Source organism: Haemorhous mexicanus, chromosome 10 (genome assembly GCF_027477595.1).
Source record: "Haemorhous mexicanus isolate bHaeMex1 chromosome 10, bHaeMex1.pri, whole genome shotgun sequence".
In the NCBI taxonomy this organism is placed as follows: domain Eukaryota; kingdom Metazoa; phylum Chordata; class Aves; order Passeriformes; family Fringillidae; genus Haemorhous; species Haemorhous mexicanus.
Window position 1 is genome coordinate 4,676,648 of NC_082350.1, and position 18,532 is coordinate 4,695,179.

Genomic DNA, 18,532 nt, shown 5'->3' on the forward strand with positions numbered 1-18,532 from the left:
AATGCCAGTGATCACTGTGGGCAGAGCTGTTTTCCAAGCCATTTTACTTCTGATTTCAGCCAACATGACATTGATTCACAGAGTAGTTTGGATAAACAGTTCTTTAAAAATAGCCTATTTGAATTATTTTCTCTTTGGAATTGGGAGTGAGTGTCTTACAAGTCAGGTGGTGGTGGTGCTCTGTTCTGATTGCATGATTTAAATTTCTAAAGGGAGGAAATGAACAACTGAGAATAATGGCCATCAAGGTAATAATGGGGATTCTTGTTCTTACACAAACACCCTTTCAGCTCTGGAGAAAGGAGCCATTTCCCTAACATTTGTGGAAACAAAAAAAATGGTTCAGTTGAACATTCATGAATAATAATAAGGCATGAATATTGTCTGTAACAGCTGTTGGGTGAGCCCTGACATGTAAAGCAGTGTTTGGAAGAGTTCACTTCTTTGTTCAAGAGCGTGAAGTTTTATTTTAAAAATACAGCCAGTGAAATAATAAAGCTGGGCTGTCCAGCAGCAAAGACCAAAAGCTTGGGAGCCTTGGAGGGTTTGGATATTTCCTTCACTTCTGCACTGCTGGGACCCACCTGCACACGTGCATGGCTGATGTCTGCAGCACACAGAGCTCTCTGCACGGATTCCTGGTGAGAAAAACACATCTGCTCTCCTGTGCCAATGTAAAAACTTTAAAACAGGACAATGATAGACAAGGAGCACAGAGCAAAGGTTATTGCAGGTGCATCTTGGCACTCTGCCATCTTTGGGGACACCCCTTCAATACCTTGTAATTACATCAGCCTGTTGCATATTCATAGACCCTGATGCACAGTAAACTTTCCCCCAAACTAGTTTGCATACTCCAAGAACTGTTTAGCATGGCTCCTCCTTGGATCTGCCTTTTTAGAGCATGCAGATTCCTTGGCTGTGGTTTTAGTCCTTTTTTATCACCTCCAGTTTTGGGCTTTGGTCCTCACTACCCTGAGACAGTGAGTGCTGATGGTTGGCAGATCTGTACAGGTGTGCTCATCCTGTGTGCACTGGGTGTTATCCCATCCAGCAGGCAGTTTAACACAAGCTATTTCACTAAACTTAATTACCAACAGGAATAAAAACTATATCATTATAACAAAGTGTGAGAGACAACTGCTCACTTTGAACATTTAAAGAGGTTTATTAAACCTTAACAAAAACACAACAAAGGACTACCTAAGGAAAAAGCTGCAGTGCTGGGAACTGCCCCTCGTGCACACCACATGGCCAGTCCATCTCCAGGATGGATGCTCAGGCTTTTGTACCCCTGGGGGTTCATCAGCCAGCCCTGGCCCCTGCCAAAGTCTGTCAGGCAGCTCTGCTTTGCCATTTATCAGTGCAGACTGCTTTGTACCTGGATTGGAGGTCAGGGGTTGCCATGCCTCACCCCCGAAGCACCAAGCCTTGCCATTCCCACCTGCCCCATGCAAGGGACACCTGTGCAGCTTCTTGTACCTGTCCTAGACAGCCCAGGCTGTCTGATGGCAGCAATACAGGGGGGAAAGGGAACTGTGGGGAGAACAGAGGGCATCTAAACCACAATAACATAACCATACATCACTAAAGCTTTTCTTAATATTCCCACAATAGTTATCTTGTAATTGCGAGAGCCAATCATCTCATTATCCATCTGTAACAAAAGTTACTTTAACATCACACACATAAAATCCATTTTAATATTTGCCAAAAGCCAGCATTGTAATATGCATCTGCAGCACTGTCAGTGAAGCTCTGGCAGCAAGGAGGAAGCTCTGTAAAGTGTTTGCAGTTCCCAGCTGGGGGCTCATTCTCAGAAAACTCACAGGACAGCAGAGACTGCTCTGGTTGTGGTGCTGGTAAAGCCGGGGTCAGGAAATTCTTAAGCACTTCTGGATGGAGTGTGAGGAATTACACAAATCTGTGAATCATCAGTGGTCTTTTCCGTGTTGGATTTTGGTTTAGTTTCACAGGAGTGAGTAGCACGAGGGCAAACAAATGGGGCTTAGTGCCAGTTTCATTTAAGAACATCTCACACATGGAAAGCTGTGCTGAGTAATCAGTTTAATTGTACATGCATTTCAGTGCCCATCTACTCCCTTGAAATTCTGTTTTCTGGATGGCCAAGTGAGAGCCCAGAGGATGCTCAAGAGCCTCTTGGTCAGAGGAAGCAGCAGAACCCAGCTGTATGGTTCCACCTGGGCTCCATTTCCTGATTTTGTGAAGTTGAGGGAAGCTGAGAACTTTCAAATGGTTTCTTTTCTGTTGGACAAGGCACAAGAGTTCACCTCTTACAGCCAGCACCTTAATTTCAGAGTAATGTGTGGAGGGGTAGCTTCTCTTGCCAGAATATTTACTCCAAGGATTGGTACAAAACAAATAATTTGGGAGCCCAACAGGAGGCTGATTTCTCTCCTCCACCCCACCACTCATGACTTGGTGCAGTTCGAGCTTGTTACCTCCCCATGTAATCTGCTCATTTTCCCTTGTCAGGGAGGCTCTCAGCACTGTATTTACAGCCAGAGGATTAGGCTGGCAGCTCTCCAGGAATGCTGGAAACTGCTCCATGAGCCCTGATTGGGCTGAGGTTGTCAGCACTGATTGATTTTCATGGTTGACAGCCTTTGAAATGCTTTCAGATTGGGATTTCTCACCGGGCCTGATGTGGGGGAGGGATTTTTATTATCAGTATCAATAGTAGAAATAGTATTATCTGGATATTTGTGCAAGTAGAGATTTGGGGCACAGGCTGGCATGAGCAGTTGGTGTCAAGCTTCATGTTGGCAAGGAATAATCTCATCAGGACTTGCACAGCAAAATAGCTCGTGGTCTTTCCAAGGTAAATGGAAATTCACCATAAATGTTCATATTTTGACTATTTTTTGCCATTTTGGCTTAATAATAAGCACACTGGGATTTGGGCTCTCTGGGACAATCCACTGGGGTTTGTAACATTTAAAATTGTAGGTCGTTAGTTTGATGTGTCACTGGAAGCTGCAGGAAAAACAAAAACTCTCCAACATCATTCTAGTGTTAGAGAATTAAGACATTGCTTCATTCTGGCCAGAATGTGCAACAGAATCATTTAATCCACACATTGTCTAGGTTGAGCAGTGAAAATCATTCCATCACATTTGGCTCTTTACTAGATTTTTCACATATTTCTACAGAAAAATTATCCCCAAAGAATTTCTCAAGGTCATTGGTCTTAAATTACCCAATTCTTAGTATTTGATCTCCTATTGGCTATTGATCCCTTCACCTTAGATGCTCATTTATTTATTTAAATTCATTTTATTTTATTTCAATTAATTTCATTTATTTAGATTAATTTTATTTAGAGTCATTCTTCAGTTCTCTTATCAGTCTTTTCTCAGACCAGGCAAACCAGGGGTTGATGTCCATTAAAGTTTGTTAATGTCTCTTTTCTGCTGTGTTTCTTCTGGCTACTCCCAACCTGTTGGTGTTGAGGTCATCAGGCCTTGACTGGTGAAGCAGAGTCTTTTGGAAAGAAACTTTAATTCCTTTGACCAAAGTTAGTTAAAAACATGTTAGAAGTTGTATCATTTCCAGCAGATGGAACAAAATTCCATAGGTTTCAAAGGTGAGTGGTTTAGGTTTTGGTAGAGCAGTTTTTGAACTGTTTCAGCTGAACAAAGGATTTGCAGGCTGACAAAACCTGCAGGGTGGCTGTTGCTGGGAGGCACAGCATTTTTGTGTTTGTTTTGTGCCTGTGAGCATCACAGAACCACAGACTGGCCTGGGTTGGAAGGGATCTTAAAGAACAGTCATTCCCATCCTCCTGCCATCTGGGACACCTTCCACCCATCACAGGTGCAGCTTTTTCATTTGCCTGGGTTTTGCTCAGCTTTCAGAGCAAGCAGGTGTTTGTCACTCTGGATGTCATTTTGTGTGACACCTGCCTGTCCAGCTCCTTTTGCAGTCACTTGCAGCAGTCCCAGCTCAGGAGCACTCAGATTGTCACGGACATATTTTCTAAAAAATCCCTTTGCCAGGATTTTTTCTCCTGAGAAGCTGAGAAGCCTCAGAGGAAAAGGAAAACAATAATTATCTGCTGCTGTGGAATGCAATAGGTAAATCTTTGATTGGTCCATGTGAGTTGTTTCTACTTGATGACCAATCACAGGTCCAGCTGTGTTGGGACTCTGGTCAGTCACAAGCTTCCCTTCCCTTCCCTTCCCTTCCCTTCCCTTCCCTTCCCTTCCCTTCCCTTCCCTTCCCTTCCCTTCCCTTCCCTTCCCAAACCTTCCCTTCCCTTCCCTTCCCTTCCCTTCCCTTCCCTTCCCTTCCCTTCCCTTCCCTTCCCTTCCCTTCCCTTCCCTTCCCTTCCCTTCCCTTCCCTTCCCTTCCCTTCCCTTCCCTTCCCTTCCCTTCCCTTCCCTTCCCTTCCCTTCCCTTCCCTTCCCTTCCCTTCCCTTCCCTTCCCAAACCTTCCCAAACCTTCCCAAACCTTCCCAAACCTTCCCTTCCCTTCCCAAACCTTCCCTTCCCTTCCCAAACCTTCCCTTCCCTTCCCTTCCCTTCCCTTCCCTTCCCTTCCCTTCCCTTCCCTTCCCTTCCCTTCCCTTCCCTTCCCTTCCCTTCCCTTCCCTTCCCAAACCTTCCCAAACCTTCCCAAACCTTCCCAAACCTTCCCAAACCTTCCCAAACCTTCCCTTCCCTTCCCTTCCCTTCCCTTCCCTTCCCTTCCCTTCCCTTCCCTTCCCTTCCCTTCCCTTCCCTTCCCTTCCCTTCCCTTCCCTTCCCTTCCCTTCCCTTCCCTTCCCTTCCCTTCCCTTCCCTTCCCTTCCCTTCCCTTCCCTTCCCTTCCCTTCCCTTCCCTTCCCTTCCCTTCCCTTCCCTTCCCTTCCCTTCCCTTCCCTTCCCTTCCCTTCCCTTCCCTTCCCTTCCCTTCCCTTCCCTTCCCTTCCCTTCCCTTCCCTTCCCTTCCCTTCCCATCCCATCCCATCCCATCCCATCCCATCCCATCCCATCCCATCAAATCCTTTCTTCTATTCTTTAGTATAGTTTTAATAAATCATTTTCTTTTAATATAATATATATCATAAAATATTAAATCAGCCTTCTGACACATGGAGTGGAGATTCTCATCTCTTCCCTCATCCTGGGACCCCTGTGAACACCAGCACATCAGGTAAACTTTGTAGAGACTGCACAAAATACACAACTCTGCAGAATCCTCCAAACCTGCACCTCAACCCTGTAGTTTCCCCTGCTATGAAAAATAAAAGCCAAAACTCATTGAAGGCAGCCCAGGAATATCACTGGGGTTTATTTCAAACACATGAAACATCTGTCAGTTTTGTGCTATGAAGACAGCAAACCCTAATGCTTTCAAATTAGCTTTTTCACTGTTAAGGATAGCAAAATAAATAAAAGCACCCACACAAACAAAAGCCAAGCAGAAGGATGTCTGTTAATAGCATTGCTCTGAAAAACACTCTCATCTTTGTGGGAACTGCCTTACTCATGAAAATAGGAAATCACAGTGGCTGGTGAGAGGAAATTTCAGAGTTGGATCAGTCTGCTCATCTTTGAAGGGATCCCCTATAGCCAGAGAAAAAGGTCTTTTTGAGTTCAGGCTCCTGTTCATGCAATGTTTCTTTTTTTCCTACAGTAAAAACATCAAGGGAAAACAATTCCAGCTGACCATTGTAGTTTAGAGCTCTAGTCCTGAGGATTTACATGTCATGTGTGCCCTGTATCACCCCCTGAGGCACACTAGTGCTAAACCTATGACCTTGCTTCAATAGATGTTTCCCAGAGAGCCTGTGGACCAAAAATCCCTTCTGTAAATAGGTGTAAATACATCCCAAAGACCAGCAGCCCCTTCCTCCAGGTTTTTACTGCTCTCTGGGCACTGAACTTGGCAGCAAGATCCTGCCCATGGCACTCAGAAGTGATGAAAAACCTTGAACAGGGCAAGGCAGGCAGAGCCCTTGGCAGCTGCTGACTCCTTTTCAAGGAGATGAGCTGTGCCTGGAATTTCTTCCTTTTTCAACCATGCTGTCAGGAAGCATATTTAGTAATAATTTGGCTACCTTCATGCAGCCAGTATTTCTGTTGACATCACAGTGCTTTTCCAGGAGATTTCTTGCATGTAGAGAATCACATTTTGGCTGCAGGTAGTTCCTTAATTTATATACTAATCAGTTATAATATTATAATTATACTATTTCATTTATTTATTTACTAATATAATGTATATTATATAATGTAATATTTAGTATATAATACTATATGATATATATAATATAATATGTATAATATATTATATAATATATAATATATTCTAATAATGTATATTATTTTATTATACTAATATATATATTAGTAAAATTTTACTGTTAGTTATAATATAAATAATAAATATCAAGTCCATCTTCCTCCACCTGATGGTTTTGAGTTGCAACCCAGTGGCAGAGCAAGGTGCTGTCATCATCAGTGCCTGCCTGTCAGGGACCAGTAGAAGCTACAATCTCAAGACTGTGAATTTCTTTTAAAAAGAAAAGTGCTTGTCTGTGGTGTGACATATGGTCAGAATCTGGTCACGTCTTCCAAATATCTGTGATAACAGATGCTCAGTCAAATCAGCTGGGCCAGGTTCTGCTCTTGTACAATGAGAAACATCCCTGTGCCAGGTACAAAATTTGGTAAAAATACTGATTTGACAAATTGTGGTCATGTCTGTGAAGGTGTCATTCATTTACTGACCTGTGATTTCATGGGGTAGTTCATTTCTTGAGAAGATTTCAGAGAGGATGCCTGTCACTTCTCTGAACTGGATTTTCTTCTTTGTAGAAGCAGTACTGCTTAAATAGTCAAATCCCTCCTCTGCCCTACTATTCTGAGACAGTAAATTAATTATTACTCTTTGTGTCTTTTATTAATTGAAATAAATGCTTCCTTCAAAAAAAACCTCTTCAGCACATAATTTTTGTAATAACTCCACCCAAAACTGATCCCTTTTACCCTGCCTGTGCAGTAGATTACAGAGAGGGTGTGGCTGTGGTAAACTCTTCTTAATCCCTGTGTAATGTCACCTCCTTTGCCCTGAACTGTGTGCTTGTGCATGAAAAGGCACAGCCTGCTCTGCTCTGCTGCTGTGGAACCACAGAACCATTAGGTTGGAAAAGATTCCTGTGATCATCCAGTCCAGCCCTTAACCCAGCAGTGCCAAGGCCACCTCTCAACCATGTCCCCAAGTGTCACATCCACACAGCTTTTAAATCCCTGCAGGGATGGGGACTCTCCCACTGCCCTGGGTGGCTGAGCCCTGCTGGGACAGCCCTCCTGGGGAAGAGATTTTGTGCTGTGTTGTTTGTCTAGCTTGTAGGACTTCACTAAAATCAGTTTTGTCTTTCTCATTGGTCTTTTCTAGACATGTTGAGTTTTTAGATGAGAAGATGCCATCAGTAATCAATTAGAGGACTGACTTAGCCAGAGGAGCACTTTCAGTTTCCATTGCTATCAGCTGGAGTTGTGTTCACCCTGTCTGTGCAACGTGAGCACAGTGCTGCCCATCCTGTAGTCCAGATCTTGTGTCTGGAAGGCTGATCCATCACAGCAGAACTCAGAGGTCACAGCTCCTTGTGGGCATTTCAGTGCTTGGCTGTGCTCCTGTGCTTTTGGGACATCAGGTCTTGGGCAGTTCTGTTTTGCCAGCTCTTTTCCTGGAGCTCCCTGTTTAATTTTTCAGCTGGGAGCTTTCTGTGTTGCTTGGTTGAAAGTAAAGGTGTGCTGTTGTATTCCTCCTCACCTCCAGATCCTCAAATGCCAGCAGAGTGCTCTTGAACCCCATGGGAGTGGCTTACCCAGGAGAACACAGGGGTTGAGCCCAGTATCATTTCTGTGCTGTGGAAAGATAATTTGAAGGGTTTTTTTCTCTTCTGTTTATGCTTTTCATTGCTTACTTGAGTATGTCCTCATTTGTAGTTCTGTTATTTTAATGGCCTAATATCAGGGACTTCATGAACCTTTCATTGAAAATGTAGATAAATTTTCTCTTCCTGTGTTTATTTATCTGCCATACAACTAATATTGTTTAAAGTAAAATACTGTGGGTTAAAGCCCAAAGAATATGTATGACTTGCAGCTGTAAAATAGATTCAGATGGTGATATACACATTTATCTACTATCTAAAATCTGTCATACAATTTGTTTGGTAAGATTATCACAAAAATACTCTGTATTCACCAGTTTGAAGTATCAGGAACAGGAAGCAAGAAACAAAAGAGAAAATTTTATCTTTGGACTCCACCTAAACTCCCTCACAAATACAGAAGTGTCAAGGTCAGTTGGACTGACATGAAAAAAGTGCTTGAAATCTAAGGCTTCAAATAAAAACCAAATGAAATTGAGTTTGTCTGCTTTGTCCTTGTGTGAGTGGCTAATAAGGCATACGTGTGCATTTCTGACTCCTCCAAAGAACACTTCTGGCAGCAGTTTTGCCTATCAAGAGCCATTTGTGTTTCCCTGCTGGCTCAAGGGGTGTAAAGGGGAATGGTGAGAAATCAGCTCCTGCAGTGATCTTCACTGTCAGACCCCTTTGTGTTCCAGGGGCAGTGCCAGATCTTCTGCAGGTGAGATTTCTGCCACTTGTGTATCTGCCCCAGTCAGGGAACACATGCTGAGCTGGGGGTGGTAAAGTGGAGTTTGTCCCTGGAACAAGATCTGCTGCCTGCTGGCCTTCTGCAGGTCTCCATCCTGGAATATCTTTCATTAATTTAACCAGCTCTACCTTCTGCAGAGAATCCTCTCTGATACAGTCACACTTCACAGGTTGCCACAGAGCTCAAATGGTTCTTCATGTAAGGAGTATCCATCCCACAGTGGACTGACATTTTGGTTGTTTTATTCAACAATCTAAAGACTATTTCAGCTGCATGGTGAAGCATGTTGCAGAAGAATTTCTTTGTGCAGCTTGCTGGATCTCCACAGGTTTGGCCTCTGGTTAGTCACACAAAGGATGTATTTTTTGGTTGAGGAACCTGGAAGATGCCACTGCTCTGATTTTGAGGGAAAGAACACATAGAGCTGAATGTGCTGCAGTCTGGTCCTAAATGAGCAGAACAACCACAAACAGTCAACAGCCAGGGTTTATGCAGAGTAACTCTTGCCAGAGAAATCCTCTGGTTTATCCAGGGTTTATGCAGAGTAACTCTTGCCAGAGAAATCCTATGGTTTTACTGCCAGTTTAAAAATTAGTGGCTGAGAGGAATGCAGTTTCAAGGCAAACTTAGATATACAAGAAGGAGAGTGATTTATAGAGCTAGAACAGGAAATGAAGGAAGATGTAAGCTTGAGAGGACAGGAGGAGGAAGGAAGTGAAACAGCCTGGCAGTGAAATGGATTAATTTCTTAATAGTTCTCCCACTGCATGCACGAAGCCCAGCTGATACAGATAATACTTTCTGTACTGTGGGGACATGTTTGTAATGGGAGAGACAGTTAGCCTGTTTGAAGTGTAACCTTGTTTTTTGCACAGGTTTGGGAGTATTTTTCCCAAAAATGTTTTGCTGGCTAACTGTTAAGCTGTGCAAGCCCAGTTACTGATCAGAAAATGGGAGGTGTTTTCCTTTTTTTAATCATAGCCAGTTCAGTCTGCCCTGCCAAAGCAAGCACCCTTTTCACTTGATGGGGTGACAGTTTTACATGTTACATTCTGCATTGCTCTGTCTGTCCAGCTGCAGAAGAACATGAACAACCCAGGATGGTTCCCCAGAGCAGTAAGCACATTTTTAATGCAGGATGATGCTCTGGTCATGGTCATGCATCACTCCTGATTGAATCTTTGAAGGAGTTGCTTACAAAAGGAACAAAACCAGCAGGTGCCTGGCCTAACTTTGAACTTCAAAGTCCAAACCTTCCATTCCCAACAGACTTCAGCCAGGTGCACTGCTGAGCTGCCTCAGGGTGCTCTCTGTTACAACATGAGAACAGGGCTGCAAGGGCTGTGCTGAGAAGTGCATCTTTCTTTCTTTCTTTCATGCCAGGGCTTGCCCTTTGAGAGGAGCACTTGCATTATTGGATAGGCAGGATGGAGGCTGTATTTTAAAACTTGCTAATGCCCTTTTCTTTTGGGAAGCAGCTCTTCAGTTTTTAAGTAGACAGGTATGTAAAATACACTGCTTCACTGCTCTGCTGCTTTGTTGGGTTATTTTGCTTCACGTTTTCCAAAAATTGAAACTTTTCAAAATCATAAGCTTTGTTATATTAATTTTTTTTACTTCTTTTTCCCAGCTATAACAGTAAGTTAATAATCAAATGCAAGTTTGGGTTCTGTATGAAAACCATGACTGTATAAAACATGAGGTAATGAACTTCACCCAAACTGCCATAAATTGTCTTAGAGTAAAGGTCAATTTTATATGTGAGGGAGAGGACAAAGAAGATTATCAGAAGCAAAGTATATTAAAGCTACACTTGGATTTAGTTAGAAAAACAAAATTTCATCTTTTAGAACTGTCCAAGAGCTTTCAGCTACTGTCTTGGTTGGAAGACCTAGCCCAGAGAGGTTCTGGCTTGGTTTGTTTTTTTTAAATCACTCATTTCCTATGTTCTAAGGAGTTAAAAGCTCCCTCTTTTCTGACAATTAGATGAACTGGTGTTTGTGAGGAGGTTGGAGCATATTCTCCATTCCTGCTCTTTGGTCAGGGCACAATAAATAGCCACACTGCAGACTTGGTCACTCAGCTTCTAAGCTAACGTTGCAGTGAATTTTTTTTACAACTGAGAAGCAGACAGATGACAAATTAGATTAGTCTGCATTCCCTCAAATGCCTTTTTGTAGGCAAGTGGAAGACAATCTATTGAAACAGCAGCAGTGATGAAAGTCTAGGGGTATAATAGTTTCCCAGACAGATGATACCTGACTGATCTGCATGGGAAAGCAGGACAAGCTTTTGATGACTGTTATTTAATCAGCTGAAATATCAAAGCACATTCTCTTATCTGTACATTGTGGAGATCATGTTTTCTAAGATTTTCGTGGTGATTCAGTAGTTCTTTAAATGCTCATGTTTAAATCAGCCAGTGGGAATGAAGAATTACCTTTCCTGCTACAGAAAGGTGAGTGTTAAGAACAGACTCACCAAGTCTGCTTGGGAGATGTCTGAAAGGTTTCTTTGGTGTGGTTTTTTGAGCATTTCCAGAGGAACTAGTTGAAATTCAGCCACTCTTCATAGGCTGGGCACTGCAGCGAGGTGCTCATTTGAAGTTGATGAATGGATTCAATGAGAGCAAAGTAATTCTGGCATCATGAACAGGGGGAAGAAATTGCTCCCTCCAGGAAGAGCTCTCCTGCCTGCTCTTGGATGTTTGGCCTTCCTTCTAATAGCAAGCTGTAGCAGTCAGCTGCCAAATGCATTTTCCTGGTGTGGCAAGAGGATATATAGTGTATTCCCATCTCAGAAATGCAGTCAGGCTGTATTTCTGTATTATTTCAAGAGCTCCCTGCTGCTAGATCTATGGCAAAGAAGAGGCAGTGTCCAGGCAGGAGTGCTTAGCATTTGATGAAATGATGGCACAATTAGCAGCCATTTGTAATGTGTTTTTTCTTGTTTTCAAATTTAGCTGAATGTTTAAGATCTCTGAAGTATATATATATATGTGTGTATATATATAAAAATATATAATATTTTAGTTGTCCTGTATTTCACTGCATGCATTATTTTTTCTTTTAGTTCCTGTGTTTGAAGGGCATAGAAACACTGGATCCCATAAAATGCTGTTTTAGCTAAGAAATTGAGTTGACTTAGTGTCACTGAGATGAGAATTACAACAGGAAATTTTTTATTAGCTCAGAGCAGGACAGTCTAACTTTGCTCAAATCCCAAAGCTCCTTATCCTTCCCACCAATACTGGAAAGGAACAACAGCCACTTGGAACAGGTCTGTCTCAAATCTCTTGCACACCTTCTGTTTGTTAGTGTTTATAGTTTTGTCCCTGTTTTCCCATCTTAGAACCTGCATCCCTGGTGCATAAACACCTGGACAAACAGCAAAGGGGATAGGCTGTAAAAACCAGAAACTGCTCAATGCACAGTACCCAGAATTAACAGGTGTGTCATGAGCCAGCCTCTGTGTAAGCTCCTTTTCCAGTCTCTGACTGCTGCTGCAGTGGGGCTCTGCTGCTTCTCAGCTACATCTCTGCATTTTTACTTAATTTAGTGAGTAGGGGAAGAATGTATGAGTTTTTCCCTTATCTTTCACTCACAATAATCCAAGGGAGATGGAGTGACATTTTTAATAAATGAAAAGACCATAATTCTATCCAAATTAACATGTGCTTTCATCTACCTGCTCTTTCACCAGATGCTTGCATTGTTGTGGTCCCTCTTTGTCCTTTCTCCTCGATGTTCTTTTACATCCTCCCCCTCCAAAAAAAAAGTAGGGTCTTTGTCCATCCCTGCTTGCTTGCCTGTAGTGCAGACAGAAAGGCAGGAGAAAGGCTTGCCATGAAACCAAACAGTGAAAAACAGAGGCTGGAGGGAACTGCTGAGCTGTTCCCAGTCTGTGATAACAGTGATGGTCATGTCAAACAAAACCTAAAATGCTCCAGTGAGCACTTTTCATCTCACTCACACAGAAGTCACTTTGGCCTGGTGAAGTGGATTTTGGAAACTGAAGTGAAAAAGAAACCCCAGAGGGTTTTTCTCAAGACCTTCCTCTCATGATTCTGGCAGAGGAGGCTTTGGAGGGGACTTTAAATAAAGCCTCTGGCTTTGAGACTGGGCTGTAACAGGAGCTCTTGCAGCACCTGGGCACATCAGCCAGCTCTGAAACAGAGGCTCTGAGGGGATGTCTGGAAAAACATCAGGAAAAATATCAATAACTCTCATCTAGACAGAGCTGCATTTCCTAAACCAAACCAGCATATGCAAAATGAATTGCATCAGATAAAAATCCTTCAGTTGGGATGCCTGAGCCAGACTTACCAGAAGCTGATGGAGTGTGATTTCCTGGACAGAATCCATCTTCTCGAGCCTGGTGTCAAAGTAGTTCCTCTTCTTCCTCAGGTCTTTTAAATCTTGTATGTGGCAGCTTTTACTGTCTCCTTCAAAGTGTGCTCTTTCAGTTAAATTGCCTCATTTCATTCCTGGTGTGCTGGTCAGGAAGCTTTCTGCAAAATACCATTTATTTCTTAGTCTTCCAGTGTGGAAAAGGAGTTTCATAAAGCTTGGAAGAATGAGGCATGTGAAAGAATCATTAAAAACAGGCATATCAAACATTCTCTGGATTTCCTATCAGCATTAATCATGCTTAAAGACTTTTCTAATATTGTCACAGCAAGCAGAACTGATAGAATTGGAATTCTGTCATACAAGTGGTAGGAAATTAGTTGGAGTAGTTGAGTGCTGGGTGAGAGAACCAAAATCAAGTTTTGTAGTCACCTTTGTGGCCAGGTGCTGCAGTGTCCTGTCTGTGCAGTGGCTGCTCCAGGGCCCTGAGCTCCATCCAGGTGAACTGGAGAACTTTGTCCTGCCTGTCCTTGGCAGGAGGTGTTCACTGGGCAGGCTCTGAGTGCAGCCCTCAGAACCAAAATGATGCCTCCAGAATGGGCTTCAGGTATCCACCAAGTTTCCAAGTCATCTCAGGTAAAAACTTGAGTAAAACAATTCTGGACTCTTTTCTCTCTCTCTCTGTGAGAAATGTTCTTTTATATATTTGTTTTGGTTTGCTCATACAGGGAATTTAATTACATACTTTGTTTTTCTTTCAGTAAAAAAAATAAATGTCGAAATAAGAAAGCATTTAAAGGGCACAGTTCTGATGTAAACAACACTTTTAGATTAGGAAACTGCCCCAGATTCACCTCAGTTTCCAAAAAGTGGACCTGCCATATGAAAAACTCCTCTATTTGCCTTCCCTTTGCCCTTCTGTTTGGTTATTCTTTTCCCAATTGTTCCCTGCTTTCCTGGAATAAGAGTAATAATTTTGATGTCAGCAAAAATTATGTTATTTCCCTTTTTTAATGCTATGAATGACCCTATCTATCACATTCACAGTTTCCACAAAAAAGAATATGGAATTGGAAACCAGTTTGTGTTATAGAGTGGGGAGGCAGATTTTCCCTTGGGCAACTCCTATGCTTTTTCTAAATTAAATTTAATCCTATCCAATTAATTAAGGACAGTTTCTCTTAAACATGAGCTGATCCAGCTGCATAATAGAAAGGCAAGTTAGTTTTGTTAGACTAAAGGAAAGCAAACTATTCTTTCCTGGCCCTGTGCCATGAAATGAGCACCAGTACTGGCCTGGCTTGTAAGACATGGGAAGGGGGCCACTGGACCTTCTGTACTACAGTGCTCAGAAATAAAATCTGTGACATTTTGTAGATGTTAGACATTCAGGCCATGAACAAGGTAGGCTAAGCTGTCAGATAGTGCCATATGTTGCCATTTATAGCCAGGGACAGTCACTGGTGGATGGATGGGCACCAGTGCAGAGGTGGGTGCTCAGCAGTCTCCGTGAAAGAAGGATTTCCACAGCACAAAATTCATCCTGGCACTTGGGACAGACAGATGTTCTCAGGCATTAAATATGGTTGGGTTTCAGGATTGCTTTGGGAGGTAGTGGTGGCTCTCTTGTGAAGTGAAGCCCTGGTTTAGGGCACAGCAGTTCAGTTCTGGTGCTTCTGTGCTATAGCATCCTCTTCCTCCTTACAGAGGGTGGGGAAAGGTTTTTCCCCTTGCCTTACTGACAGGGTAAGGAGGAAAGCAGGAGTAGGACAGCTATCAGACTGTTCTGTGAAATCATCCTTTCATCTCCTGGCTGTTAGCCCTTCAGGTTTAAAAGGAAGTTTTATCTGATAGACTTTAGGTAGGATTTCACATGTGATTCATCCATGCCTCTGGAACACCCTCCTGCCCAGACCTGCCAGAAAGGCAGAATTGTTATCAGAGGTATCTGAAGCCTCCTTGTGGTCCCCCATGGCTGGACAGAGTGTTGTCATCCTGAGCTGTAAGTGATTCCCCCAGTGCTGTTTTTAACTGATTTTCCAAGCAAGCAAGATTTAAGTCAGTGTGCTGTATTCCTGTTGAATCCCTGACCAAAAGTATCTGCAGCAGAGAAATCTGGCAAATTCCAGCCAAAGAGAAACAGTCATTTAAAGAGAGGAAGGTCTACAACATTTAATGAAATCAGGCAGCAGTGTTAAAACAGGGGCAACAATCTTACTAGGATAAAGGCTATGATATGTTACTATATAATAAAAAATCAACACCACATTTACTTATATAAATAAATATAGGAAAATTATATTTAATAATATAAATTATATTTAATAATATAAATTATATTTAATAATATATTAAATGTATATTATATGTTATTATATGTTATTTAAATTAATATTTAATATTATAAATTTTATATTATTTAGAAATTTACCATTTCCAAGAGGAGGAGTAACTGATGATCAGTGCAACTTATGATCAATGAAATAATGCACAAAAGTTGAATTGTGTAAATTATTTTATCAAGAAAAATTAACTGCAGTTTTTTTGCAGCCTTACCATTGGACTTAGTGGAAGTCACACAAGAAGCTTAATCCTAGACTAACCTGGCTTGTAGTGTTGTTTCAGTCACCATTCTCCTTTTTGCTCAGCATTTCTCCCCTGCTTTAAAATACAGAGAAGATGGAAGAGTGCTGTGGGCTTTCTCATGGATTTATTTGGGTTTTTTTTACAACTATTCTCAGTTTTAGAAGCAATATCTGAATTAGCTGTCTCGTTAAAATCATTGCTGATGATTTTTAAATAGGGGTGGGATCTTGCTGGAGAGGGGAGAAAGGAAGACACTGGCATCTGCTGCCTGTTAAGTCCATTAATTGAAAAGAAAATACTGCTGGTGCCAGAATGTAGAGCCCTGCTTCTAATTAAGCCTAGGGAAGCATTGGGCTGGTTTTAATTGAGAACAGCATCTCCCCTAATGGTGCCAGCAGCTAAAACACACAAATGGATTCCAAGCATGCAGCACATGCAAGGCAGTGCTGACTCTTTATTTGTAGGGTCAGTCCTTGTGCCACACTTGGAAACCTTCAGCACAGGACCTGGAGGAATAATTGGGTCCCAGTTAGGGGCAGAGTCATGCAGACTTTCCTAGGTCTGGAGAGGCTGTTTGCAATACAAATTAGCTGTAGTCATTAGTAGTGTCCTTTTGAATTTCCTGGTGGCTTTGGTGGCAGGGGGAGGAGCTGCCATGCCTGGCTTTGCTCATGGCAGTGTGGGTCCAGTTTGTGTGGTTTTCATACTTGAAATGGTTTGTGCCTGGGCCAGCCACAGGCATCCACTGCCTGCACCCCATTTCAGTCCCTGCTCCCTTAGGTATTCCTATTCAGCATCACAGTGCAGAAAAACATCACAAAAATCTTCTTTCTGAAGTGGTCAGCCATTAGGGGTTCTGTGCTGAAAAATGTCCTAAATTACTTTGAACCTGCTTTCTGAAGGGAATGAGGTGTGGATGATTGTATCATCTAATTTCATGCTTGTCACTCCTGTTGTAAAAGCTTTTGAATTCACTAGGCAATTTCAGCTGGGAAGTTCAGTGAAAATAGGTGGCCAGGCAAAGCAGAGAGACACACACAAATTAATTCCCTGCTTGAGGGGAGGTTTAGGGGTAAGCTCAGCTGCATTATTAGACATTAATGAACCCACACGGGACACATGCCTCTGCTTCTAGAGAAGCTCTGAGTAGAGCTCCCTCTTTTGTTAGACATGGGATAATCAAACCCCAAGCCCTGGGAAATCAGCCTTTGCAAGTTCCACTGCTCACTTCTTTCTTTGATAGATAAATTTTGCCTGATCAGCTCTGGAAAATCTCTCTTCCTTTCTCCAGAGCAGGAGGCTCATCCTTTCCCCAGCCACCTCTTCCCCCCATCCATGGAAAAACTGCAACAGGCTTTTCAAAGCAGCTTTTTGATCCAAATTCACTGCCTTCAAGCCCAGATGCCTGTGTCCCTTGCAGTGAATGTATTAGATGTATTTTGAGCCCTTTTTTTCAGAATCTGGCTCTTTATCTCCAACTGCTGACAAACCCAAGGTTCATGGCTCCAGAAGCAGCTGCTCTTGTCCATTTTGTCAGCTAAAATGTTCCTCCATCACATCAAACCTTGTGACAGACATTTAACAGGAGCAAGGTTGGGGACACAGAAATATCTCAGGTCCATCTGTTGCCTCGTGGATGCTGGGCTAGTTAAAATATTGAGTAACACACAGAAATCTGAGCTGCTTCTGGAGCTCCAGATCTGGTGAGAATGTTTCCCTTGAGTGATGGGTGGCACTCTGAAGGGAAAACCACTGACCTCCCAATCCTGCCTGGCATAAATGTTCTCTCAGGCTGCCAGCTGCTAACACCTGAGTGCTTGAAACCAGTGTTTTAGTAACAAAATTAGGTAAAATTTAGTAAATTCCAAGCCAACACCAAAGTACCCTTCAGCAGAAGGAGTTTTGGGTGGGACTTGCATCACTGTACTTTCCAAAGTGCAGTCTGGAAGGGGGCTGAATCATTTCTACTTGATCTGGAAGGTAGGAAGAAGTCAAGAGAGACTTTACTGTCAGTCTGGGACTTCTGTCTCTTAAGCTTAAGGACTCATTTTGCTTTGGCATCAGTCCAGATCATGTAGTGTCCTGGCTCATCTGATTCAGGCTATAATGACCTGGTTATGTTTTTAAGCCTCATTGTGGATTTAAAAACATAAACACATGGTTTCTGTTTTCATGGTAGTGGTCACTAAGTCCTGTGTGCATGTTGTAGGTCTTTTGTCACTGCACCTGCTGGATTTTTCTCTTGATTGAACTGCTCAGTTGTATTACTTCTTACACGTTTTTCCTGTAGAATTCCAGCCTGTGATTTGTTTTGAGGTGTGTCTTTTCACTTTGATATCTGCCACAGAGTGAGCTTCTCCATTCTGTTCATACACAGATGGCAGCAAAATAATCAGTGACCAGTAAGTTGGCCAAGAAATATGATTAAAGGTGGGGGGAATCAGTATTACTTACAAATGGGTTGCATGTTGCAAAAAGTGACAGTCAAAAAAATTAAAGGGTTTTTGTTTGGTTTTGTTTTTTTTTTTTTTTAATATATCTGGGGGAAAGGTCTTAGACCCAGAAAATGAAATTGGTTTGGTATCAGCAAAAATGAGACTTCTACATTGATTTGGTCACTGACCAAATTTGGTCACTGACCTCTCTGAGCTGGGGATTTTTCAGCCTGGAGAAGAGAAGGCTCCAGGGAGACCTCAGAGCCCCTTTCAGTGCCTAAAGGGGGTCCAAGAGAGCTGGAGAGGGACTTGGGACAGGGGTCTGGAGTGACAGGACAAGGGGGAATAGCTCTGAACTTCCAGAGGGCAGGGTTAGATTGGGTATTGGGAAGGAATTCTTCCCTGTGAGGGGGCTGAGACCCTGGCACAGGATGCCCAGAGCAGCTGTGGCTGCCCCTGGATCCCTGGCAGTGTCCAAGGCCAGGCTGGACAGTGGAAGGTGTCCCTGCCCATGGCAGGGGGTGG

General features: G+C 42.7%; 1 protein-coding gene and 1 long non-coding RNA gene across 6 annotated transcripts in view; one reads left to right on the forward strand and one right to left on the reverse strand.

Moving 5' to 3' along the window:
- The window catches only part of HS6ST1 (heparan sulfate 6-O-sulfotransferase 1), a 193,430-nt gene that overhangs the window by 76,632 nt on the left and 98,266 nt on the right, over positions 1-18,532 (forward strand). The window lies entirely within an intron of this gene.
- LOC132331529 (uncharacterized) lies at positions 5,019-13,662 on the reverse strand. Of its 3 annotated transcripts, XR_009487620.1 has the most exons (4): positions 13,419-13,662; positions 12,963-13,147; positions 12,325-12,445; positions 5,019-9,033 (listed from the first exon to the last, which is right to left on the reverse strand). It is a non-coding gene; the product is annotated as an uncharacterized LOC132331529 (long non-coding RNA). The 3 variants fall into 3 exon arrangements; XR_009487622.1 differs by lacking the exon at positions 12,325-12,445 and having other exon boundaries at positions 5,019-9,083; positions 13,419-13,661; XR_009487621.1 differs by lacking the exon at positions 12,325-12,445 and having other exon boundaries at positions 13,419-13,660.